We start from the raw sequence: 27,239 nt of genomic DNA, 5'->3' as shown, positions 1-27,239 counted from the left end.
GTATCTTCAGAAGCATTTATTCCACTCAGCCAGTCCTGAGTGGCTGGCAGCACTCCTCTTCTCGCTTCACCAGAGCAGCAAGAAGGGCGGTCTGGTGAGACATCGCATTCATGCTACTTGGAGAACCGGAGTTACGCAAGTAACCTAAAGTTCTCTTTCATAGCATTTGTTTCAATGTGTCACTATGGGATATATGGTAACTCCCATATTGCTTATCTCGAAGACTGACCACCAATACTCGGGTGTTGGATCAACCAACTGCTCCGCTTTAGACCCAATGCTCAGAACAGCATGAGCAATACTCGGGGCAGTGACATCCAACTTATAAAACCTTGCAAACATGAGAGGCGAGGATATCCTGAATGGAGACCCCTCTAAACAGAGCCCCGGAGGTAGCCAAACCTCTGGTAGAATGTGCGCGTAAACCAGCCGGGACCTGAAGACCCATGCTCGAATAGGCCAGTGCAATAGCCCCCACTATCCAATGGGAAAGCCTCTGCTTTGTGATGGGCTTACCCTTGCAGGGCGCAAGACACAAACAACTGGTCCCCTTTCCTGAAACCACCAGTTCTGTCCAAGTATACACGCAAAGTGCGCACTGGACACAACAAGTGTAGCCGTTGCTGCTCCGGAGAGCCAAACAGGGGAAGTTAGGGTTAGGTTAGGTTAATTCCACAGGCGAGCATGAGTTGATTACCTTAGGGACAAAAGCAGGGTTAGGCTGTAAGGTCACCCGCAAATTCCCAGGGGCAAACTGCATACATGCAGGATGCACCGACAACACATGAATATCACACACACATTTTGCCAATGCAAAAGCTAACAATAAAGTCTAATCTTAAATGACAATGGCTTCATGTCAGTCTGCTCAATAGGCTGAAATGGATGACTTACCAAAGCCTCCAATACAACAGCCAAATCCCACAAAGGGGAAACCAGCCTAGAGACCGGAAGCAGCCTCCATGCCCCTCTCATGAACCGGCAGACAAGGGAGTGCTGACCCACAGTCTTACCCCCAAAACCAACATGGCATGCAGCAATGGTGGCCAAGTACACTTTAATAGCAGAGAATGCTCTCCGCTTTTCAATTAAATCCTGAAGGAAGGATAAAATCACACCCACTGTACACTGGCACACCATTCCTCAAACACCCTTCACTTACAATCATACAAAGACCTAGTGGAGTATGCCCTAGCGTTCTGAATGGTATTTATAACACTCTGAGGAAGCCCCCCACTCACGGGCCAGGCCCATAAGACGAGCCGTTCCGGGTGCGTCCTGGTCGCGTCCTGGTCTGCACTGTCATGCAGACAGAAAAACGGTGGACACTGCGTTCTCTCTGGAGGCAAACAGATCCACTGTCGCCCTGCCAAACCACGCCCAAATCTGGTTTACCACAGCTGAGTGCAGTTTCTACTCCCCGTAGAGAGGATTTCCTCTGGACAGCAGATCTGCTCTCTGTTTCTGAGTCCTGGGAATGTGCGTTGCCCTCAAGGAGAGGAGATGCGCATTGCTCCACAATATCAGTCTACATGCCAGCATGTGTGACTACCGGGAGCGCAGACCTCCCTGATGGTTGATATAGGCAACTGTAGTGGCAGTTTGTATGGTCATGCTGGAGACGACTGTGCCAGACCCTGTTCACTATCCTGCCTTCGTATACCCCCCCAAGCTTGTTAAGCTGGTATCAGTAGTAACCAGTTTTCTGAACAGGAACGTACCCCGTCGTCAGAGAAGACCATTAATTTCAGCGGCATAATGCATGCATGTACGCCGCTGAAACCATCACTCTGCAACGGCTGTGACGCACCGGGTCTAGCCTGAGAGAGGTCACCCAATGCTGGAAATCTCTCATGTACAGCCTGCCGAGTCTCACTACGAGCAGAGCTGAAGCCATCATGCCCAATAGTCTCAGGCACAATGTGAAGTCCTCCCCACGCTGAAGTAGGCCAAGGTGAAGATACAATGATTCAGCTGCTCCAGGAACATGGCTGGAGTTTAAGGAGGGGGTTAACGCAAAGGAAAAGCGCATAGGCAATTCCTTCGTTGTTGGCACTACAACTATGAAATTGGAGAACATCTTGGTTCACGAGATTGTTATAATAATGCGATAATTAATGGAATAATGTGATAATTGTTATATTCTCAAACTCCTTAATAAATGATCCTTCTTGCACTTAAAGGCGAATACCACTTAATATTTCTGCATACAGTTAATGTTACTACTATTATTACTGCACACTACTATAATATTGATTGAGAATCGCATATGAGACCAAGATGACATGCTAAATAGTAATAATAGCAAATTGCAATAGTAAAAAGCAATTTATTATTTTTGGCTGGTAAAAAATCTGTCTGGCCGGTAAATTTTTTCATCTACCAGCCACCTTGGCAGGTAAGCCAAAAAGTTAATTTTGGACCCTGCTTATAAGTCTGTCATAATTACAAAATTGTTACCCCTTAATTTCCAGACTTTTTGTGTCGTTACCCTGTAACTACAGCATTGTTATTTTATTAGTACTCCATAATAACAAACTAGTTACACCGTAATTAGCGGTCTGTAATATAAAGTGTTACCAACTTTTTTGATTCAGCTCGCCCCAGAAACCAAAGCTACTCTCTTCATTCTGTGACGACCCTCCCGCTCTGCTGGCTCTGTACCCAGGGGTTAAAGTGGGCCGGAACGATCCGGAACAGCGTTCCAGCACCTTCAATTAATAAGTAAATAAATCTGATTGGCAGTTTCATACATAATAATGTCAAGAGAGTTCACAGGGCTGCCAACTCTCACGCATTGACCGTGAGACTCACGCAATTGACATTTTTCACACGCTCTCACGCCACAAGTCCATTTTCTCACGCAATGAAAAACAAATTCATAACTGATAAAGAGACGCTGACAGCGCACGAGACGAGACAGAGAGCAGCACCGTGCAGCAGAGAGTTATTCAGACCATCTGAATAGAGAGAAATATACACTAATCTATTATATTGTAATTTATTCCCATGCATGGTGTTCAGAGTAATCTCAGTCCGCGGCTCTTCTGCGTCTCTCCCTCTCCTCTCGCGCCGTGCGCACGCAGGCAGGAGTGAGAGTGAGTTGCTATGGTTACGGGACGCTCTGTGTCTGTCGCTCTGAAACTTTCTCAAGATTCCCAATAATAGGTTTTTAGGTTAGTATGCCTATGCAAAATCATGAATGTAAGCACCTCAATGCTGAAATCTAGCAATATAACATAATTTTACATTTTTGGTTAACATTATACAGGGTTGCTGTTTCTTGACTTTATCCAAGAGGTTAGGTGGTGTAGAAATGCAGGAAATTTGTTTTAAATTACTATTTTTTTCTGATCCCCCACCAATTATGTATCTTACCCCCCCACCCGGAAACAGGGTTCCCCCACCTGCCAAATCCCACTTTAACCCCTGGCAGTAACCGGCTAGCCTCATTCTCCTGGATGCTATCTTCTCACTCAACCTTGGTAACCCCCCATACAGATGTTTGTTGGTAACGTGCTCGTTCTGGTCGATGTTTAGTACTGCACGCAGCATTCTGGTGTAGCACCCATCCAGGGACTTCTGCAGGGTGGGCTTCAGGGTCCAGCATTCACAGCCATACAGGAGAACGGACTCTACAGTCGCAGAGAAGAAGCTGAGCTTGATATGTCGGGGGAGGTTGGAGTTCCACACACTGGCCACGCCGTTCAGAGCCTTCCATGCGAGCGCCTTCCTCACTTTAAGGTCTTGCTCTGACGAGTTGACCCATGAGCCCAAGTATTTGAAGTCATTGACTTCTTTTAGAGCAGTGCCTCCTGTTGTCTTTAGAGGTGGATGGTCCAGGAGGATGTTGTAGGTGATAACCTCGGTTTTCTTGGCATTTAGCCTGAGTCCAACCTTGGCACACTCTGTCTCCACTCTGGTCAAGAGCTCCTGTGCCTGCTCCAAACGGTCAGATAGCAGACTGATGTCATCCGCATAGTCTAGGTCCGTTAGGACTACAGCAGGGAGTCATCTAGACCTCCTAGGTGTAATAGTGAGGCCGAGTTCCTGCTCCCGTCCACTGATGGCTTGCCTAAGTGCATAGTCCAGGACTATAATGAAGAGGAAGGGGGCAAGGGTGTCCCCTTGCAACACCCCCACCAGGATGTCAAACTCCTCGCTGTTGCCGTCTGGGGTTACCACCTTGGCTCTTGTACCCGTGTACATGGCCCCTATGGCCCGGAGTAGGTTGGGAGGGACACTGTAAGCCTTGAGTAGCTTCATCATCACGCCTCTGTGTATCGAGTCAAATGCCTTTTTGAAATCGATAAAACACAGCACCGCTGTCAGGTTGTTCTTTTTCACCTTCTCGATGATCCTCCTTAAGGCCAAGATCTGGGCAACGGTGGTTCTTTCCTCTCGAAAGCCATTTTGGTTCTCTCTCAAGTGGGGGTCGATGGCGCACCGTATCCGGTTTAGTATCATGCGGTTGTACATCTTTACAATGATACATGCCAGACTGATGCCGCGGTAGTTGTCTGGTTTCGAGAGATCTCCAGATTTAGGCACTGGGATGATGTTGGAGAGAGACCACATATCAGGCATGTTGTTTTTCATCAGAGCAAGGTTGCAAATCTCCAGGATGATGTCGTCGAGATCGCAATTCTTAAAGACCTCTGGGGGAATGCCGTCCGGCCCGGCACTTTTTCCCTGCTTCAGAGCGGATTTCACTCTGGCGAACTCCCTGACTGTAAAGGGACCATCATCAATATTGAGATTTGTAAGGACTGCAGGTATGTCCTCCTCAGCTCCATCCACTGCCAGGTGTGTGCCTAGGAGAACCAGGAGGTCACTCTCTCTTCCGGGCTGCTGCCTGCAACCTGTCCCTCCTTTGACCTTTTGCGCCCACACAATTAAATTCAAAAAAGAGTCTCTCTCTCTCTATCTCTCTTTTCCTACAGCAAATATCTCACCTCTCTCCAGTCATTTATTTCATGTTTTTTTTCTTGTTTGAAGCTAAATTTGTGTTCAACGACGTTCAATCAAATTGGAGCAAAGGATAAACGAGCTGACCTGCCGCCGCCAAACATACAGGTAATTTACAAAAAACAAAAATGAAGAATTCATGTTTTTATTATTTTTGGTATTATATCAATAAGTTTCTATATTTTGTCTTTTCAATTAATTAATGTTAATAATTTTTTATTACTATTAAATATTATTGTACTATTATATACTGTTATTATATACTACTATACAATTAGTCTCTTATTCTTTTTATTAAAATATATATATATATATATGTATTTTTTCTTAATATTTTTTTTATCTTAGTGCTTTTCTTTCATTTTCTCTTTTTTCTTACTATTTTTTCTACTCTTTTGTGGAATTTTCAATTTTTCTTTGAATTTTTAAATCTTATTTTTTTCGTTTTTTCTCTTTTTAAAATGTAAATTTTTTTAATGTCATTTTTTGTATTGACATGTTTTTTTTAATTTTATTATTCCCTTTAAAAATAAAAGTTATGAATATTAAATTTTATTTCTCTTTCAAATTAAAAGTCATGAATATCATAAAACATCTTTTTTAGGTGGAGTTGCTATGACGACGGTCTCCCGGAGTCGATGAAGGCCGATGATGTGACATCACTTCCTGCCGAGGTTTGCTTCTCTGTCGCCAAGGCAACCGACATGATCCTGACCGTCAGCGAGGCGTAAGTTACAGAAAAAAAAATTATTCATTCATACATTATATTGAATACATTACATTATATTATATTACATTACATTACATAAAATTGCATTATATTATAACACATTATATTAAATATAGTAGATATAGTAAACATAGTAGAACTCAGTAGATACACAATAGAACCCAATAGAAATATAGAACACAGTAGAAACACAATCGAACCCAATGGAAACATCGTAGAACTCAGTAAAAACACAGTACAACTCAATAAAAACATCGTAGAACTCAGTAAAAACACAGTACAACTCAATAAAAACATTGTAGAACTCAGTAGATACACAATAGAACCCAATAAAAACATCGTAGAACTCAGTAAAAACACAGTACAACTCAATAAAAACATCGTAGACCTCAGTAGATACACAATAGAACCCAATAAAAACATCGTAGAACTCAGTAAAAACACAGTACAACTCAATAAAAACATCGTAGACCTCAGTAGATACACAATAGAACCCAATAAAAACATCGTAGAACTCAGTAAAAACACAGTACAACTCAATAAAAACATAGTAGAACTCTGTAGAAACACAATAGAACCAAATAGACACATAGTAGAACACAATAGAACTTGATAGTTTATCAATGTATTCTATAATTATTTGGTTGTTTATTGGCATTTTTTTGTTGGTTGACATTTTTGGCTCTTCTGTCATTTTATTGTTGTTTTCTGTCATTTTTTCAGTTGTTTATTGTTGTCATTCTATGTTGGTTTCTGGACACTTTGTAATTTTGTACTTGTTTGGTCATTTTGCCCTCTTTTTATGTCATTTTGTGGTCATTTTTAGTTGTTTTTGTCATTTTTCACTCTATTCTGATGTTTTTAATCGCTGGTTGAACTGTTTTTTCTCCTGTGCTTCAGACTAGTTGAACTGGGTCTGGACGGCCTCCTGTTTGCAGAGCACCACTGGTCCAGTTTCCAGCAAATCCGGCAGGTTTTCCAGTCCAGGAGGAGCCAGACCTGCAGTAAGGAAACTTTATTCTCACGGCGCAGCCGAGGGCATCACAAGGCAAATTCAGGTCAGGCAGTCAGGCAGTCAGTCAGTCAGGTAATGCTTAGTGAGATGATGCGTTTCATCAGATGGCCTCTAGAGGGCGTTTTTGACTGAGATACAGTGTTTCCCATACAGAGGCACAAAATCAAAAGTTGGTCAGTGTATATAAATGGATCTAAATCGATCTCTAATGCGTCTGATGTGCGCATCACCTCATGTCTGCAAGTTGGAGATGTACAGACAGCAGACCAGCAGCATTGAACTCAATCCACAGAGTCTCCCGGTGTGAAAACAAAAGTGAAACTACAGACAGTAACTCGTCTTCGCTGCCCTGCAGACTTTAATGGTAGGTGATGTCATCTTGTGGTATTTAAGTAACGTTAGTGGAATTAGGTAATTTAACCGTGTCGCAGTGCTTCAGTGCAGAGAAGTGAACACATGCACCGTGGTTCTGTACAGGATCTGTGCTTGTTGTTAATATGAAAAAACACATGAAATATAAAAAGGAAAAAAAGAACATTTTAAACAAAAAAATTAAGTACTAGTAACGTCGTCCAAGTTGAATTCAATTAAATGTAATGTAAAACATTACATTTCTTTAATAATAAACAGATTTATTAGAAAATAAGCTGCCATAATAATAAAGCTTTATTTTGTATTTTTCCTGTCAGAAAAACGCAGCAGTAGCGGCGTTTATCAATGAGAATAATAGACACACCCCGAGTTTTTTCATCTTTATTGCGATATCTACCAGATTTTTCAACCAAAGACTTTGTTCTATTGGTGGACCAGTTTTATATCACAGAGAGGACGAAACTTGACAAAGATACAAGCTCTTTTTTGAGAATTAGCCTACATCCATACCAAGGTAAACGATCTCTTGTCTAGTTACCTAACGTTCGAAGGTAATGTAGCTAGTAAAGTATTCTTCATTCTCTTTCAGTCATATATGTTAGCGTTATGTCATTTAACTTTAATAACATGTTTGCGTGTTAATACTGTGGTACAGTGTTGTAAACAGCCAGGTTGCAGTCAGAGCTCGGTGCTACAGATCGATAAGGAAGAAAACCACATAAGCTCAAGGTTCATTAGGAGCGAATAATTCTTTGGATTGGCTCCTCTTTCTTCCTCATTGATCTGTAGCACCGAGCTCTGCAACTGGCCGTTTACAACACTGGACACCGTACATAACAGTATTAACGTTAGTCGCACAGAAATGTTATTAAAGTTAAATGACATAACGCTAACATATATGACTGAAAGAGAATGAAGAATACTTTACTAGCTACATTACCTTCGACCTGCGTATCTCGGTAACGTTATTAACAAACGTTAGCTAACTAGACAAGAGATCGTTTACCTTTGTATGGATGTAATTCTCAAAAAAGAGCTTGTATCTTTGTCAAGCTTCGTCCTCTCTGTGATATAAAACTGGTCCACCAATAGAACAAAGTCTTTGGTTGAAAAATCTGGTAGATATTGCAGTAAAGACGAAAACACTCTATACACTCTCTAATCTATTCTCATTGATAAACGCTGCTACTGCTGCGGTGCTTCCCATCTGTGATGACTTCCGCTGCGTAGAACCCGGAAATGTGAAAAGGGTCTATTGGGGTTTTTTTTCTTACTTTTTATCTAAAAAAAAATGTTCAAAATTTTGTGGCAGATTTTCAATAATTCTCACTTCCTCCTCTCTCAGGATTGGTGGAGAGACTCTGGAAGGAAGACTGTTTTTTCGGCCAGCAGTTCCTGAACGGCGCCAACCCGACTCTGATTCGCCGCTGCACAGAAGTCCCGCCCAACCTGGCCATTACCGAGGAGACAGTGCGGGCGTCGCTGGGGGGCGGAGCCAGCCTGCAACAGGAAATGGAGGTCATTGAAGTGAATTTAGGAGGAAATAACAGGAGTAACAAACAATACTAAAAATGAAATGAAGTGAAATTATAATAAAAATAAAAATAAAAAATATTTCGAAAATTAGATTAGATTAGATAAAACAATTTAAATTAATAAAATGAAACAATTTAAATCTTTACTAATTAAAAAACTTTCATTTTAGCTTTTTTATTTCAATTCTATTTTATAATACAAGTGAAATATATATATATATGTATGTTCATTAGTTTTATAACAAAACTGTTCAAATAATAATAATAATCTTTCTTCTATTAATTAAAAATATATACTGTATATTTTCTCCAATTATATTTTTAAAGGAGTAATTTCAAATCAGATTGACTTGACTCAAATAACTTTTTTGTATTTCAAACATGACGCGATTTGTCAAATTACATCATTAAAAAAAATTTCCTTTTCAAATTAATGAAATTAAATGAAGCTATGTTAGACTTAAATAATAAAAATAAAATAAAATTAAACAATTAAAATATATATGTAAATATAAATATTTAAATTATTTAAATTTACAATTAAAATAAATATTGTAACATATTACAATCAAGCCAAGGTAAAAATCTGAATTTAAATTCTTATTAAATAAAACCATTATTTTTTAAACATTTTTTTAATTTCAATTGTATTGTTTGCATCAAATTTCAACATGCAACATTTAAAATGTAACAATATCAATTAAACTAATAAAACCAAGTGAAATGATGTTAAATTGTTTTATATTTAAACTACAAATCAGGTGCAAGAAAATTCCATATTTGATTATGAAAAATTCATTTTTTTTTAAACACACAATTTAAACATGTAATATTTCAAATCAGTTGCTGTTCATCTAGAAAGCAATCTTAATTTTTTTGTATTTCAAATGACATTACATTCCTCAAACCTTGTTAACATAAAAAGAATGATTCCACTAATTAGCTCATTTGCATAATTCAGTGGGGAAACGTCTTCCTGGTGGATTATTGGCGGTTGGACGGCCTCACGCCAAATACAGTCAACAGGAAGCAGAATTACATCACAGCGCCACTCGTCCTGCTTCATCTGAACAACGACAACCTGCTGCTGCCCATCGCCATCCAGGTGACCTCTGACCTTTCCTTTCCTAGTTTCCTTTCCTCGCTTCCCATCGCCATCCAGGTGACCTCTGACTTTTCCTTTACTTGCTTCCTTTCCTTGCTTCCTTTCCTCAATTCCCATCGCCATCCTTTCCTCAATTCTTTACAGCTTTCCTTCCCTTCCCTTCCTCCTTTCCTGCCTTCCTTTCCTTCCTTCCTTCTTCCCATCTGGTTTTTCCTTCTTTATTTCCTTGCTTCCTTCCTTCCTTCTGTCTTTTCTTCCTTCTTCCATTCGCTCTTCCCTTCTTCCTTCTTTTTTACCCTTTTCTTTCCTTCCTCCCCTCCTATGTCACTTCTTTGCTTCTGTCTTTTCTTGCTTCTTCCATTCCCTCTTCCCTTTCTTCCTTCCTTCTTTCCTTCATTCCATCCTTTTCTTGCCTCCTCTCCTAGCTGAAGCACCACCCTCTCACTTACATGCTTCCTTGCTTTCTTTCTTTCCTTCGTCTTTGTCTCCTCTCCTAGCTGCAGCAGACTCCTGGTGAAGGAAACCCCGTCTTTGTGCCTCAGGATCTGGAATTTGATTGGCTGATGGCCAAAACCTTTGTGCGTGCCGCAGACTTCTCCGAGCATGAGCTGCACGCTCACTTCCTGCGCACGCATGTGATGTCAGAGCTGTTCGCCATGGCAACGCTCAGGAACTTTCCCATGGTGCACCCGCTGTACAAGGTAACACTCATGTTACTGAGAGTGGGTTTTGGTGTATTTTGCTGTATTTATTTTTTTTATATTATTTCTGCTTTATTGGACAGTTACAGTAGAGAGACAGGGCAGACAGACGGGATGACATGCAGCATGGAGAACGGGTTTGAATCTGTGCCACTGCGATTAGCCTTAATAGCACCAGTTGAGCCAATGGGTGTATTTTTGGGGGTTTTTGTGTATTTTTTGTGTACATGTTGTGCATTTTTTGTGTGTAATTCTAGCATTAATAGTATATTTTTAAAAATCTAAATCTAGTACTATTTGCAGTGTTTTTTATTTAATTCTAGTACTCTTGATAGTGTTGTGTGTGTAATTCATTCATAGCTGATTTTTGGAGTATTGTTTGTATATTTGTTGGTGTACTTTTGGTGTAATCACAGTACTTTTCATAGTATTTTCTGTGTATTCCAGCTGCTGATTCCGCATTTCCGCTTCACTCTGGAAATCGACACTTTGTCTCAAAACCTGCTGATGTCTGACAGCGGGACGCTTGCCAAGATGAGGCTCCGCCCATCCCTCATTAATAATTAATGGCATAATGAATACATATATTTTAAAAAATATTAATATTTACATTTTTTGTTATTTAAGAAATTTGTAATAGGCCTACTTTTCTTTTTAGTTTTCCTCTATGACCTGCTATGACTAACGTTTTACTTTAATAAAACTTTCATTTATGCTAACCTAATTTTAATCATCTTTTGTTGATTTGAACGTATATATAATTTATGCAATTTTTAATAACTTGCATATTTACATCTCAAACTTTAATTTGTAATTTTTATTGTATCATTTATTTAAAAAAAAATATTTTACTTTTTAGTTTGATTTTGTTTAATGTTTGCTAATATTATACTTTTTATTTTATATGTTGACCAAAGTATGGCTTCATCTAAATATTTAAATCTTAGAAAAATACTTTTGTTTTTGTTATTATCGTTGAAAATGTTGAAAATTTGCATATGTTCCAAAGTGTTAACTGATATATCATCTATATATTTTTTAGTAACTTCCATAACTAGTATAACTCTAATTTTTACTTTTTTCTAAGTTTCATTTTTGTTGACATTTATTTTATAATTTCAAATTTTTACCTTTTAGTTTTTCATTTAAACTTAATTCTGATCATTTCATCTCATTAAATATCGAATTTTTATCAATTATTCTTTTAGTTTTTACTTTTACTTTGTTTTTTTAATTAACACTAATTTATTTCGAATATTCATCTCATTAATTATTCAGTACACAGCGGTGGGCGGTCCCGGAACGCTGGAGTTCCTGCGGAGGGCGTCGGCCTCGCTGACCTACCGTGACCTCTGCTTACCTGATGACATCACGGGGCGGGGCATGGACTCCATCCCTGGTTACTATTACCGTGACGACGGCCTGCGGCTGTGGAGCATCATCCACCGGTCAATACGATTGGACAATGAAAATCATAATTTAGTCACAACATTCTAATTGCTACCTGAAGAAGTTCAAATCAACATGTGGCTTGGCAGATATTTTTAATAGACAAATAATGCAGTCAGAAAATAATTTTAGGAACACTTCGGCCTCAGGAATAAAAGTATGCAGGTAACCAACATGACAAATGCTCGACATTTAAAGTGACAAACACTCCTTTTCTTTTTCGCAATCTAAGGGAATCAATCTAGAGAAAATAAAGAAAAAAAGAGAAAAATATCCAAATAATTAAAAGGGGAGAAAACAAAAAGAGTGGTAACAAATTCAGAAAATGTATAATAATAATTATAATAACAATAATAATTGTGTAATGAATGGAAAGCATAGAGGAGAACAAAACACAAAAACAAAAACAAAAAATCTGGGGTCACAACATGGAGCCTTGTAGTAATAATAATAACAATAATAACCTTGTATAGCACCTTTCATACACAACATGCAGCTCAAAGTGCTTTACATCAATAAAAGGCAGATAAAAGACAGATTAAAAAGATAAAATTCATATAAAAGAACAAGCAAGATGCATTGCATTAAAAGAATCAAATCAAGTAAAATAGAAAGATAGAAGAACACAACAAATACTCCCACTTTTAGATGCACATTGTGAGTGAACCCATATGTTTTTCTTTAATTTACTTTCCCCCTGTCCTTCCTGATTCTACTCTTGATCCGATATTTACGTCAGATCTCACTGCCTAAGGCAGACGAGAATCATAGATTCTCCTCTTGGTCAAAAACCTCACCATCCACAGATGGATGAGAATCATACAGGGTAAAGCTCTGTCCCCCCCACATATAGTGTTCACTTGTGCAAGTAAGCATTACCCGGACAAGACCAATGAAAATTTGTACTTGCCCGTGTCAGCTCTGTTGGGATCCTGAACAGAAACAGTTAAAATGAAGGCTACTTAAAAGCTAAGCTGAAAAGATAAGTTTTTAGCAGTCGTTCGAAAATGCTTACAGAGCCCGCCTCTCTAATATTCTTTGGGAGGGTGTTCCACAGTTTAGGAGCATAGTTAAAAAAGGCTGCATCCCCAATCTTCTTTTGAGTGGGGTTTTGTACTTCTAACAAACCAGCAGTAGAAGACCTGAGGGCTCTTGATGGAATGTAGAACAGCAGGGATTCTGTAATGTAGGCCGGTCCTAAGCCATTGAGAGCTTTGTATACAAGTAAAAGAACTTTAAAATCAATTCTAAAGGACACTGGGAGCCAGTGCAATGCAGCTAAAACCGGAGTGATCTGCTCTCGCTTCCTTGTTTTTGTTAAAAGCCTAGCTGCAGAGTTTTGGATAAGCTGAAGCCTCTCAATAGACTTTTTTGGGAGGCCGGTAAAAAGGGCGTTGCAGTAGTCCAGTCTACTTGTAACAAACGCATGAGTTAGCTTTTCAGCATCTTTCTGGGTTAGGAAGGGCCGCACCGTGGCAATATTTCTAAGATGAAAGAATGCTGTTCTGGTCACCTTGTTTATATGGGAATTAAAACTTAGATCAGAATCTAAGATAACACCCAGGCTTGTTACTTCTGACTTGATCGAGGGATTCAGGTTCCCAAGTCTTGTGGAGAGTTCTTCTCTTTTGGCTTTGGGGCCGACCAAAAGTATTTCTGTCTTATCTTCATTCAGTTTTAAGAAATTTGTGTTCATCCAATCATTGATAGCCAATAGACAAGTAGTGAGGGAGCTTAAGGCATCTGCATGATTTGGCTCTACAGAAATGTATAGTTGTGTATCATCAGCATAGCTATGGAAATTGACATTATGTTCTCTGATAATATCACCTAATGGAAGCATGTACAGTGAGAAAAGCAGGGGACCGAGACAGCTTCCTTGTGCAACACCAGAAGTTAGATCATGTTTCTCTGATACATGATCTCCAAGACAGATGAAAAATTTCCTCCCTGTAATGTAAGTTCTGAACCAGTTTAGGACACATTCAGAGAGACCAACCCTGTTCTCGAGACGATCTATGAGAATATTGTGGTCGATGGTGTCAAATGCTGCACTCAAGTCCAAAAGAACCAGAACTGAGACCCTGTTGGCATTAGTGCTAAGTCGCAAATCATTGACTATTTTGGTGAGAGCAGTTTCTGTGCTGTGGTTGGCTCTGAAACCTGACTGAAACTTCTCCAGAATGTTGTTTTCATTTAAAAAGTTGTTAATTTGGTTAGAAACCACTTTTTCAAGTACCTTACTTAAAAAAGGAAGGTTTGATATGGGCCTGTAGTTACTTAGGACCCCACAGTCCAAATGTGATTTCTTCAACAGCGGTTTCACAACAGCGGTTTTAAAGGCATCAGGAAAAACCCCAGTCTCAAGTGATGTATTAATGATTTTCAGAGCAGAGTTTGAAACACTATTGAAAACCCTCTTAAAAAATGTAGTGGGGACAGGGTCAAGAGAGCAGGTGGAAGATTTACTCTCTATTACCATCTTATTAAGTTCTGCAACAGAAATACTAGAAAATGCCCTCATGGATGTTTGACTTTTACAAGGTTGGTTATTGAAATTACCAGCACCTGAAGCGATACTAGCCCTGATAGTTGTGATTTTGTTTTTAAAAAAGTTAGCAAATTCCTCACATTTTGCATCAGAGGCTTGGCTTAAAATGTCAGAGACAGGGGCAAGATTCAGCAGTTGGTCAATGGTGGAAAACAGTATTCTAGGATCACTCCCGCTCTCTGTAATGATCTTTGAGAAATGGGCTTTTCTTGCAGCACGTACAGCATTGTTATATGCAGTTAAGGATTCTTTATAAATGCTATGATGGACCTCAAGTCCAGATTTTCTCCACTTCCTTTCTGCTGCTCTACATGTTCTCTTGAGCTCACGGACAGAGTTATTTATCCATGGTGATATTTTGCCACTTAACCTCTTTTTGACCTTGAGTGGGGCCACTTTGTTCAGTGTATTACTCAGATTGTTATTGAAAGCATCAACCATTTCATGTACTGAGCAGTTTAGATGACATGAGTCCAGTTCTCTTACAAGCTCTGAGAACTCAAGTTCTGCTGTTGCATCTAGGAACCGCTTTTGAGCAACAATTTCTTTCATGTTCCTGGTTACAATCAAATGAGCATCAAAGAACACACAGTAGTGGTCGGAAACAGAGACATTAGACACTGATACATTGTCAATCGTTAACCCCTTCATCACGACCAGGTCGAGTGTGTCACCATGTTGGTGTGTAGCCTCAGTGACATGTTGAGTGAGTTCTAAACTGTCCAGTAGGTTGATGAATTCCATAGCCTTCGAATCAGACATATTATTTATGTGAATGTTTAGATCACCATTCAAAATTATTCTATCATATCTGGTGATAATAAGTGATGCCAATTCAGAGAATTCTGGGAGAAAAAATGGTAGTTGCCTAGGTGGCCGATAAGAGTGTTAAAATAAGTACTGGAGCTTCAGCCTTGAGGACAAAGGCCAGATATTCAAAAGACGAAAACTCTCCTAGGTCAACCTTTGTACAGTTAAACTGATCTGAGTAGATTGCGGCTATTCCACCCCCTCGTCTGCCCCGTCTGACTGACTGATAGAAGTTGTAATTTGGAGGACATGCTTCAATAAGTGTAGCATTGCTATTTTCATCTAACCAAGTTTCCGTTAAAAACATGAAATCAAGTTTAAAATTAACAATAAGATCATTAATTAAAAATGATTTGTTTGTTAGTGACCTAACATTTAGTAAAGCTAATTTTGACCGGGCCTGAACCCGAGTGATGAGGGACACATATCCAATTATCAAGTTGTTTCACACTTATCAAATTTGATAAGTTTGCAGCATGGAGAGGGTACGTCTTGCTTATTCTACTGCTAGTCAAAACAGGAATGGGGAAAGTTACAGGCACTGACGTAAAAACTCTTGGTGGTGGTTGTGATCCAGCAATACGTGTATTGGGTCCCAGCTTGATATGGGAAATTTCATGAGTACCAGCTACAGTGTAGCAGGGACCCCAAGGCCATCAGTTGTTTGCTTCTCCGGTGTTGATATCAGCAACGCTGGTGTGACACAGTGCGCTTGGCGCCTCCAGGATGGATGAAGGTCGAGGGGGGGCAGGGAGGGGGAGGACGTCTGGGAGTTGAAGAGGGGGGGCATGGGCGAGGGGGACGAGGGGGGAGAATTGAAGAGCGGGGCTGTGGGGGTGGTGGAGCCTGAGGGCTGGCTAGGACGGGGCGGGGAAGCGGTCGAGGGGTGAGTTTAAGTCCAGCATTCACCAGTTCTTCCATCTTATCTGTGAATCCTAATAGAGGGGAGGCGGGGGAGAGGGAGAGGGAGGGGGAGGGGGAGGGTGACTTGGAGGAACAGAGAGCTCCAAGCTGAGGCTGGGACTGGGGCTGCGGTGAGAGTGACTGGTCATCTATGGGTTGCTGTTGAAGTTGGGACTGAAGTGTGTCAGAGTTGAGTGCATCCGGGAGGGGGGCAGATGGGTGATGAAGGGAGTAGAGGAGATTGTCCGTTAGTAGTTTCACTCCGGACCCGTTTAGATGGCGGCCATCTGCTCTGAAAAGGTCTCTATGCCCCCAGAACAGGTTAAAGTTATCAATGAAGTTCAGTCCTTTTAAATTGCAGGTTTTGGACAGCCATGTATTCAATCCAAGTAGCCTGCTAAACTTATTGATTCCTCTGTCAGCTGTTGGTAATGGCCCACTGATAAAGGATTGAATCTCTAGTTTGCCAAGTCTGTTAAAAAGTTCAATGAAGTCCAGCTTCAGCAGTTCCGACTGCTCTTTGCAAATATCATTTGTCCCCACATGTACAATGATTTGATTCATTTCTGGGTGGTCAGACAGTACTTGGGGGATTTTTTCACTGATGTCACAGACCATTGCACTTGGAAAACAACATGTTTTGATCATCTTACCGCTTATGTTTCTGATAGCGGCGTCTCCAACAATGAGAATGTCCGGCACAGGTGTCTGCTCCACTGGGGGGCCAGGCTTCTTGTCCGTCATAGCCTTTGACTTTAACCCTTTATCTGTGCGCACCTTAGTCCGTCGCCATTCTTCCTTGTGCAAATGATCAATAGTGGTCGCCATTTCTGATTCACACAGATTCAATAGTGGTTCAAATCTATTTTCCAGCCGTAGTGTCGGGGATGACTGCAGTCTCTTATTTGCATTAGTCTGCTGTCTATTTGTGTGATTATTTTTGGGCTTTGCACCCAGCGTATACCAGTGGGTAGTAGACTCAGTCTGTTCAGTTAGTTTCTTTGGTACTGGTTCAGGTTTACCAAGTTTTGGGAAGGTTATGGAATCATTCAATGCTGGCACTTCATTAGCACTCTGAGCCTGAGTTCTAGGCTGTTTTAACTCACCGACTGAAGACATTGGAAGTGTGTCATGAAGTTCTCTGTCATTTTCCAGTGCAAAAATTCTGGTTTCTAGCAGAGCAATCTTCTGTAGCAGTTTATGGCAGTCCAGAGTGTGAGGAGGCATCGTGTATTCCCGAATGGTGAAAGAGTTTTAAAAATAGGTGATCACGACCTCTATCACTTTAATCCTGTAGAATTAGTAGTTAACAGGAACTCCCACTCGTATTTTTGTGCAATGCAGCCGGAAAAACAGGAAAATATTGCCGAAAAATTGATAAGCAGGCAGGAGCAAAGCAGGAGCAAAGCAAAGAGCGTCTGTAGTGCTGTAGTGTTATTTTTTTTGTTGTGTTTTTGTTTGTATATCGATAAAATAGTAAACAAAAATATATCAATTAAGACATGGCTTACGCATGCAAAAATCACGTTACATTATCAAACTTATTTTCGCCGCATCGGACTGCATTGCACTGTAGTGGAGATATTTTGACATTTGGAGCCCATTTGGACTCATATTAGCAGCAAGAAGCTAGTGACCGAGCTCAGACAGCTGACTCCAGAGTCAATATTGTCTGTGTGTCCAAGTACTACAGGTATGTAAGAGACAAATTATATATTGGTCCAAAATTGCCGAACTTATCCTTTAACAAAGTCAAAAACTTGAGCTATTTTCTCTAAATGATGAACTCATTTCATGTAAACCTTTTTTTTTTCCTTGTAGGTATTCCTGCCTGATTTGCCATGGTGTTCCTTAGCAAAATTAGAAAGACAGAAGATTTACATCTTTTGTCATCTGATCAGTTTGATAGATAGACAAAATTTTGACAAATCCTGTTGTAAATCTTATTAATATAGCATCTTTCAAATTTATCAAATTTTCAGAGGAGCGTGTACAGCGCTCCGGAGGTGAAATGATGTGTTTTATTTTTTAGTTTAACTTGGGAGCAAGATCTATCTCGTGCAGGGGCATGTCTAAGGGAGTGGCCCCTGAAATCTGATTGGCCACCCCCAAATCCTGAGTTATGATTGGATGATGGCCATGTTAGAGGTGGGACCATCAGGCCAGTGCATTTTTTCCCCCAAAACTATTCTCCTGTGCTCCAAGAAACACGCCATGGGGAGCGAAGAGAAGAGCAAATTAGGGATTTTTTAATGTGAAAAAAAAAACTATGTCTGACCAAACTGAATGGCAAACACAAACGCAGCACACAGCTGAAGATAAAAACCAAGAGGGAATGTTAGCAGCCTACATTTTTTTATATGCATACAGTAGACAGTGATGCCTGATAATTCTGGTTGTTTTCAACCTGGGCTTTGTATGGAGGATTAGGGCCACGTGAAAAATTTAATTCTGAGTTCTGAGTTTAATGTCAGAATTCTGAGAAAAAAAGTTCAAATTCGGAGTTTTCAGAATTCCAAGTTTAAAGCTGCACTAAGCAATTTTCCGACCACTAGAGGGCGACAGAAACCGCAGCACATTTGTAAACACACAGCAACACTGCTGGGCTACAGAAGCCCCTTTGGACAAACCGTGCATAAAGGCTAATGGCTAGAATAAACGTTCCTGCGGAGAAATGTTGCCGGTTACCAGTCTCGCTTTGCCAGGTTTTTCTCCTGCTGAAGGTCACATGTCCCACAATGACGAGTGAAGAGGCAGGTAGCAAGTTTACTGGTTTAACAAGTTTACTGGTTTAACAAGTTTACTAGTTTAACAAGTTTACTCGCTCGCTTCATTGATTCCATTACGAGAATGTTTTTCAGGGATGGGAGGGGGAGAGCGCCGCTTTCAAACAGCGAGGGAGGAGACGAGCTAGTTTTAAAAAAAGGAGAAGCTGCTGAATGGGTCGGGAGGAGCTTCGACCGAACATGACAACAAGCTTCAGAAAACCTAGAAATGGGAACGAAAGTTTATGATGTGTTCATTATTAAAAATGACAAAAGACGAATTGAACCAAAATACAATTGTGCCAAGTTACAAAAAAAAGTAAAACTTCTGAGCTGCGTTCTGATTGGCCCACAGGTATGTAGAGACCGTGATCAGCTACTATTACCGTGGCGACGACGATGTCATCAGGGACCCGGAGCTGCAGAGCTGGATCAACGAGATCGTTGTCTTTGGTCGCCTAGGTGGTGAAAAGAAAGGTCAGAGTACTTTAAACTCGTAGTACTGCAGTGCAGTAACTACAATACATTAACTACAGTACTTTAATGGCAGTACTTTAACTGCAGTACTTTTACTACAGTACTTTAACTGCAGTACTTCAGCTGCCGTAGTTTTACTGTAGTACTTTTACTGCAGAACTTTTACTATACTTTAACTACAGTACTCTTACTACAGTATTTCAACTGCAGTACTTTTGCTTATTTCAATACTTTAATTTTATGATTTCAAAATAAAAGTGGAATGAAGTAAAATTGTAATTGTATGAAGAAAAAAAAATGTAAAAGTTTTTTGAAAATGAATAAATAAATAAATAAATTAATATGTTTTCATACTTGCAAAACTTGCACGTAAAATCACATGAAGCAAATAAAGAAAAAATCCAATTGTCTCTCTCAGGTTTCCCAAAATCCTTCATTTCGGTGTCAGAGCTGGCGTACTTCGTTACCATGGTGATCTTCACAGCAACAGCGCAGCACGCTGCCGTAAACAACGCACAGGTGAAACCAAGGAGGTTCTATATTAACTGGAGGATGAACGGAAAAATGGCCGCCCATTCATTTGAACGTAAGCTGCTCACCCAGCGCATACGGCAAAAAATGTTTTCTTCCTCGTTTACTTCCGTGATGTGCGGCCCACGGGTCATGAGCAGTAGTGTCTGCTTACGTATTCCCGCCAGGAGTAGCGCGCCCACGAGCGAGCTAGCGAGCCCAGTCAGCCCCCAGGCGTCAGGTCTCAGCCTTGCTTCCAATTTGACATGGTGGCCAATGGTGGTACTGCAGCCTAAAATTCACCTGCGGCCCAAAAAGCTTTTTTCCCATAGACGAACATTGTAAAAGACAGTCCTCTAAAACTGTTCAGAAGATACCTACAACACCACACAAGACCTTAAAACACTCTTTGAATTATGTATTTTTTAACCATGAAGGTTGTTGAAGTCGCGCTCTCGTCATCAAGTGAGCAGGTCGGGAGCGAGCAGCTGCAGCTGGGAGCGTGGAACGGACAGTTTGGTGGGGGAGGGGCGAGCAGAGCAGAGAGAAGGAATCTCCTAAAATTAAAATCTAAAACTTTTTAGATATCAACTTTTGATTACTCACCAGTCAATATTATATAAAATATTATAATATTAATACATATTTATATGAATACAATTAATATTTATATTAGTATTATAATTAATTATATTTATATATTAATTAAATGTATTATATAATTATATTAATATTTATATTAATACATATTAGTAAGTATTCAGCCAGTAGTTGATAGAAGTCATTTGCTTGCAACTCTAATTTCCACGTCACTATTCCATTGTGAGAAGTTGTCTTAAGTTTATATTAAAGATAAAGATGTCATCACTTTTGTTATTACTAGGCAGGTTTCCCCAAGCATATCTGCTCATTCAATCTTATAATGTTTACATTTCTCCCAAGCTTGACTGAAGCCGCACATGTAGACCAACTTCATGAGTATGCATGTTGTGTTTCCTGATGTTCACACAGTCCTACCTGCAGCTGTCTGCTGGACACAGCCTGAAGGACCAATGGACTAATGTACATAAGATCAAACCCATGTCATGCTTGATGAATTTGACTTTACATTCTGACATTTAAATGCAGCTTCATTTCCTTGCTATTTTTATTTGAGTTACTTGGAAGAACCATGTAATGAAAATCATGAGTTGGCCCTGTATCCTTGGCCCTGTAGCTTTTACAGCACTTTGCTGTGGTAGTTTGACAACATGTCATCATACAGTCAGAGTTTATCATTAGTCTGTCAAAGCTAAGTCGACCTGGTTCACTTCCCTACAGCAGCCACACACTTCTGTTCAGAAACACAGTGCAACTCTGACTGGCAGCTGGACTCACCATGCAGGCAGGTTAACCACACAGCACCATACAATACTGTCATGAAACTGAATTAGAAATCGCGTACAGGGAAAGTTATTTAAAATCGTTTATTTAAAAAAATTAAAATAACATAAAGTTAATTCACAACGAAATACAAAAGTGATGAATAGCATGACTAGCTGGGTTCGCCAGACAGACCTGTGGAATACATGTAGGCTAAAAACAAGGCTAATATAGTTAGCTTGCTGTCTACATCTCCGTGACATGAACAAGCGAAGAAAACACACCTAATCCCAAACCTCCGTTTTCGGTGATCAGTTCTTATCTGTACATATTAAATACCGGTGGGCTACTCATGTAAAATACTTCATATTTTAATAAAAGCGAAGCCGGACTGTAGGAACACAGCTGACAGACGGAGCAGCAGCGGAAGCAGGAGGCTCGTTCCCGAGGCAGAGCTCAGAGGCGCGTGCTTTGCTCGTACCCTGAGGTGACGTCACCCACAAAAAACAGTGTTTTATACGGCTCTGAGTGATTTTAAAAAAAATCGGCCTTCATGGTTAAAAAATACATAATTCAAAGAGTGTTTTAAGGTCTTGTGTGGTGTTGTAGGTATCTTCTGAACAGTTTTAGAGGGCTGTCTTTTACAATGTTCGTCTATGGGAAAAAAGCTTTTTGGGCCGCAGGTGAATTTTAGGCTGCAGTACCACCGTTGGCCACCATGTCAAATTGGAAGCAAGGCTGAGACCTGACGCCTGGGGGCTGGTGTTAGCAAGTTAGCTGTGTAGCTTCGGTACCGGTGTTAGCTAATTAGCTGTGTAGCTTCGATACTTGTGTTAGCTAGTTAGCTACTTAGCTTCGGTACCGGTGTTAGCTAGGAGGCTACTTAGCTTCGGTGCTGGTGCTAACAAGTATTCACGCAGTAATAAGCGGCAACAAAACGGGCTCTCTGTGAGCATATCACGTTACCAACTCACTTAGACAAAATACTATTAAACACTGACAGTTTAGACTCTGCGTCTGATTGGCTCTAGCGGCTTCTCACTCTCTTGTCTCAGCTCAACTCTCAGCCTCTACTCGCTCAGCCTCTCTCTCTCTCTCTCTCTCTCTCTCTCTCTCGGCCTCTCTCTCTCTCTCTCTCTCTCTCTCTCTCTCTCTCTCTCTCGGCCTCTCCTCAAACTCTAACCTACTCTCTCTGTAAGTCCCGCCTCCACCAATAGTATTACAGGAAAAAGGTACGTGACTGTCATCTAACGAATAAAAGGCTGCATACACGAGAACACGGTAGGTTGTACACATTTTTACATGTGCAAGGCATGTGTGTCATGATGTATGTTACTACCAAACTATACAACTCTTTGGAACTTTATCAAACTAGAATAAAGGGGCAATAAACAAACTTCAACAGGGCTACATATTGTTACATACATATATACCAAAACATATAAAATATATATAATATAATAATCATTGTGTAATCAAAGGTCAGTATTTTGTATCGACTATGAATGTGCCCAGCCTCGGCTCCCTAATGGTTTGGGCAGAAAGAGAGAGACCTGAGCCTCCTCATTAGGAAAAGTCTACTCTGCCTTCCCTTGTACAGTGCCTCCATGTTGTCATACCAGTCCAGTTTGTTGTTGATATGCAACCCAAGGTACTTGTAATGTAAGAAAGCCCGTCAGCGACACCTAGCGTCATGAAAGAATATTACTCCCCTATGTCGGACTTTGCTGCATCAGCCGGTTACTGTGCACGCGAGGAGTGGCCATCATTCATGACAGTTCTTCCTCTTTACTTTATATTGCTGATTGTGCGTTCATGTAATTCTTGTAATTTGTTGCAAACTGGAAATCCACTACCATCTCCTTTGTCGTACTGAGGTTGAGCTGCAGATGGCTCTCCTTTCACTGCTTGACAAAGCTCTCTGCCAGACTCCTCATTGCTTTCACGGATGCATCCCACAATAGAGGAGTCATCAGTACTTCTGGAAGTGGCATAAACCAGTTGGTGAAACCATGGTGATCTTCACAGCAACAGCGCAGCACGCTGCCGTAAACAACGCACAGGTGAAACGAGCAGAGATCCTGTTCAGACCCGCGTGTTCAGGTCTCTGCCTGCAGCACTGCGACACGTTCAGTGACCTAACTCCACTAACGTTACTGAAACACCACAAGATGACGTCACCTACCGTTAAAGTCTGCAGGGCAGAAGAAGAGTTACTGACTGCAGATCTGTTCCTGACTGTGGAGTGTTATGCGCACATCAGGCGCATCAGAGATCGATTTAGATCCATTTATATAGCGACCAACTTCTGATCTTGTGCCTCTGTATGGAAACACTGCAGCTCACAGTCAGAGACGCCCTCTAGAGGCCAACTGACGAAGCATCATCTCACTAAGTGTTACCTGACTGACTGACTGACTGCCTGCCTGACTGACTGACTGCCTGACTGACTTTGCCTTGTGATGACCTCGGCTGCGGCGTGGGAAAAACAACAGCATCTTCCTGTTTGCATTTCAAAATAAAAGCGCACAACATTCATAATCACATTTAAAAAAATATATTTTTCCTTTTTCGTCTGCAGTTGGATTATTTTGGCTGGATGCCCAACGCCCCTGTCGGCATGCAGTTGCCCCCCCCGGCCACCAAGGGGCGTTGCAGCGAGAGCAGCCTATTGGCCAGTTTCCCCAACGTGAATGCCGCCGTGCACGGCCTCGCCACCGTCTACCTGCTGAGCAAGAAACCTGCCGATTATGTATGAATATAAAACATAAAATGTTATTATAAGAGGATAGAATTATGTAATGTAATATGAAACAAATGTTGATTTTTTAAATGTGATGTGTGGAATGTAAGGTAATAGAGAATATACAATTATTTTAGTTCTGGTAACATCCTATTTAATTTACAATTCTCAGTAGTGAAATATAATACATAATTGAATGTAATACAATTTACCATAGTTACAAATAATTTAAAATATTATTATTGCTTCGCTCCGGTCTAGGGGAATAGGAGCGCAACATAAAAATAGGTCTCCTTCCCTCCCGGCCCCCAAACCAAAGGCCAGCAGGCTCATGTAGGTAAAAAGAGTTTATTTATTTTCTTAGTGTTGCCTTTAGAAGAATTATGGTCAGGGTGATCATCAGGGACCAATAGGCAGGGAGTTCCCCCCCCGCCCCTACGGTCTCAGCCAATCCACGGAGGACACCTACTGCCAAGTTACATCACACAGACAAACGAGTCAATACGACCCACGGTGGTCAATTATGTAATGTATGGAATATAAGATAATAGAGTATCATGGAGCATGTAGAATATAAACGTTTTCTTCTGTAAAATAGGACTTAATTTACTCAACTATAAAGTGAAATATAGCCAAATACATAATTTCATATAATCAAATTTAACATAATTAAATAATACTACTTTCAATATGCTAATGTTATAATATAATCTATAAGGTAATACAATACCATGTAGTATATAGACTGTAAATGTATTTTACTATAATTCGTCTGTTAATTCTACATACAATTTAAAATATATGTATAGAATTCAATACCGTATAATGGAGGATATAAAATATAAAAGTGTGTAAGATGCAAAGTTATTTTATTTTTGAGAACACAATTTTATTTCCTACAATTCTCAAAAGTGCAATTATTAATACAGTAACATGATTAACCACAAAACAAACTAATTCAGTAAAACAATTAAACATATTAAGTAAAAATAATGCAATATAAGATAATATAGGCTAATATAGTGGAGTATATAAAACATAACATTATGTAATAGTATGTAATATATTTTATCAATAACAATTTAATAAAAGATACTGTAATAAATAATTTAAAATAATTTTATTTGAATATAAATAATGTAATATATTATAGTGTAATGTATAGGATATAAATTAATACACTAGAATGGAGCATATAGAATATATTTATTATTTTATAGAACATGCAATGTTAACAACTATAATTCTCAATTGTACAAAACAAAACAGAAATTGTTTCAAATAATTTTTAAAATAAGCTAAATTCACACTGTAAATACTAAAAAATATTTTAAATAATATAATGTAACACTGTAACACAACATAACTGCAATACAGTAGAATATGAAAATAATATAATAGAATGTGTCATTTATCGGCAGTTGCCCTGGATAACTTCTGCCCTCCTGACCTTTGACCTTTGACCCATCAGGTCCCGCTGGGCGGCTCGGCCGAGCGGCTCTTCACCGAGAGCGTTCCGGCCGAAGCGACGGCTCGTTTCCGCGGCGACCTGAAGCTGCTCAGCTGCGAGATCCGAGCGCGGAACGTCGGCCTGACGCCGCCGTACGTTTACCTGGAGCCGGCAGAGGTGGAGGACAGCGTGGCGCGCTAACGTTAGCGTTAGCATCTGTTAGCGTTAGCATCTGTTAGCGTCTCCGGTCGAGACCTGCCTCCCCACAATCAGTCCGCTGACCATCACAGCCTATCAGCTCCTTCGTGTCTACTGGCTCCGCCTCCCCAGCCCTTCAACTCGCCGCCGTCACCCCATCCTCAAAAAGCCCGCACTTGACCCGACATCCCCAAAAACTTCAGACCCATCTCAAACTTCCCCTTTCTGTCAAAAATACTTGTTGCTTCCCAACTCAAAACCTACCTGGTCTAACCTGAGGTGCCCTGTGGCTCAACCGGTGGAGCGCGGCCCGTTAAGGTGACGTCTGGGTTCGTATCCGACCCTCGCCCTGTGCTGCATGTCATCTCCCCTCTCTCTGCCCTCACTTCTCTCTCTCTCTACTGTAAAAAAAACCTGGCCTGCAATCAGCTCTAAGAACCTTTCTATAAACTTTTACTATTTCTGTCATTTTTTAGGTTTTTTTTTGTTCTATTCTGTTGTTTCTTGTGGATTTCTTTCCTCTATTAAGTGTTTTTTTTTAATAGTTTTTTTTGTTCTATTTTCTGTTTTTGTTTTTTACTCTTTCCTGTCATTTTTTGTTGTTTTTCCCTCTATTCTATCATTTTCAATAGTTTTCCCCCCTCTATTCTGTTGTTTTTATACTTTTTTATACTTTATACTGTTTTTTTTTGTCTAATCTGTCATCTATTGGTGGCTGGTGGTTCTTGCGGTTCTTTTGGCTGCTGGTTCCTCTGGTTCCTCAGCCAGCTCTTTTTAGAGTTCAGTTTTTATTGTGGTGGTGTTTGTCCTTCAATAGAAATGATAGGGAAAACCAGACTCTGGTGTAGACTGCAGGTTGGTTCTATTAAAAAAACCTGAGTCCGTCTGTCTCCGCCTCCCTTCCATCGGCATCAGTGTCTTTCCCTGCACCAGCACCAAACCACCCCCGCCTCTGTATAAAGAAATTCCTCAACGTCCTGGATGGAAAGCGGTCAGGACGGAGCGTTAGCACCCATAATAACCAGCGTATAAAACAAACATGACAGTTGGAGAGAGAAGAGGAGCAGTGGTATCCTCAAATTGCAACAGTCTTCTTGGTTGTTAAAGATATTCTTGTATTGAACAATGTCATTTTGTTTTGTTTGTTGAGTTGATTATAGTGATGTTGCTTAACTTGAATGTTGAATGAAGCACCAGATTTTGAAAATGTCTTTTGAGGCTTTTGATCATTACTGTACTTATCATATCCCCTAACTCAGCACCTAACACAGTGTTACAGATGCTCAGCAGCCTAGTGAAGGATCCTGCTCAGTGCCTTGCCTCCTAACGGCCACTAGGGGGCAGACAGGCTAGCTGTGTGGATGTGAGTGACTGAGCTACCTTACAGCTCCATGAGTTGCTTTGCACCTAAAAATGACAGCCTCTGCATCACTTGCAAATAGAAATGTGTTAAAGATGACAGTTGGTATGATACTCTACTTTGAAATCAACAGACCATGATAACCTCTTAAATATTTTTTAGTCTCTCTGTGTCTGATTCAATTTGACTTTCTGACTGAATTTCAGACTTAAACATAATTTTGTATTTGTCCTCT

General features: G+C 40.3%; 1 pseudogene; it reads left to right on the top strand.

The window, feature by feature from the left end:
- The first annotated feature begins 340 nt into the window (after positions 1-340).
- LOC139921309 (polyunsaturated fatty acid lipoxygenase ALOX8-like) lies at positions 341-25,647 on the top strand (annotated as a pseudogene).
- The last annotated feature ends 1,592 nt before the right edge of the window (positions 25,648-27,239 follow it).

Source organism: Centroberyx gerrardi, chromosome 2, assembly GCF_048128805.1.
Source record: "Centroberyx gerrardi isolate f3 chromosome 2, fCenGer3.hap1.cur.20231027, whole genome shotgun sequence".
NCBI classification, from domain to species: Eukaryota; Metazoa; Chordata; class Actinopteri; order Beryciformes; family Berycidae; genus Centroberyx; species Centroberyx gerrardi.
This window is presented reverse-complemented; position numbering and strand designations above follow the sequence as displayed.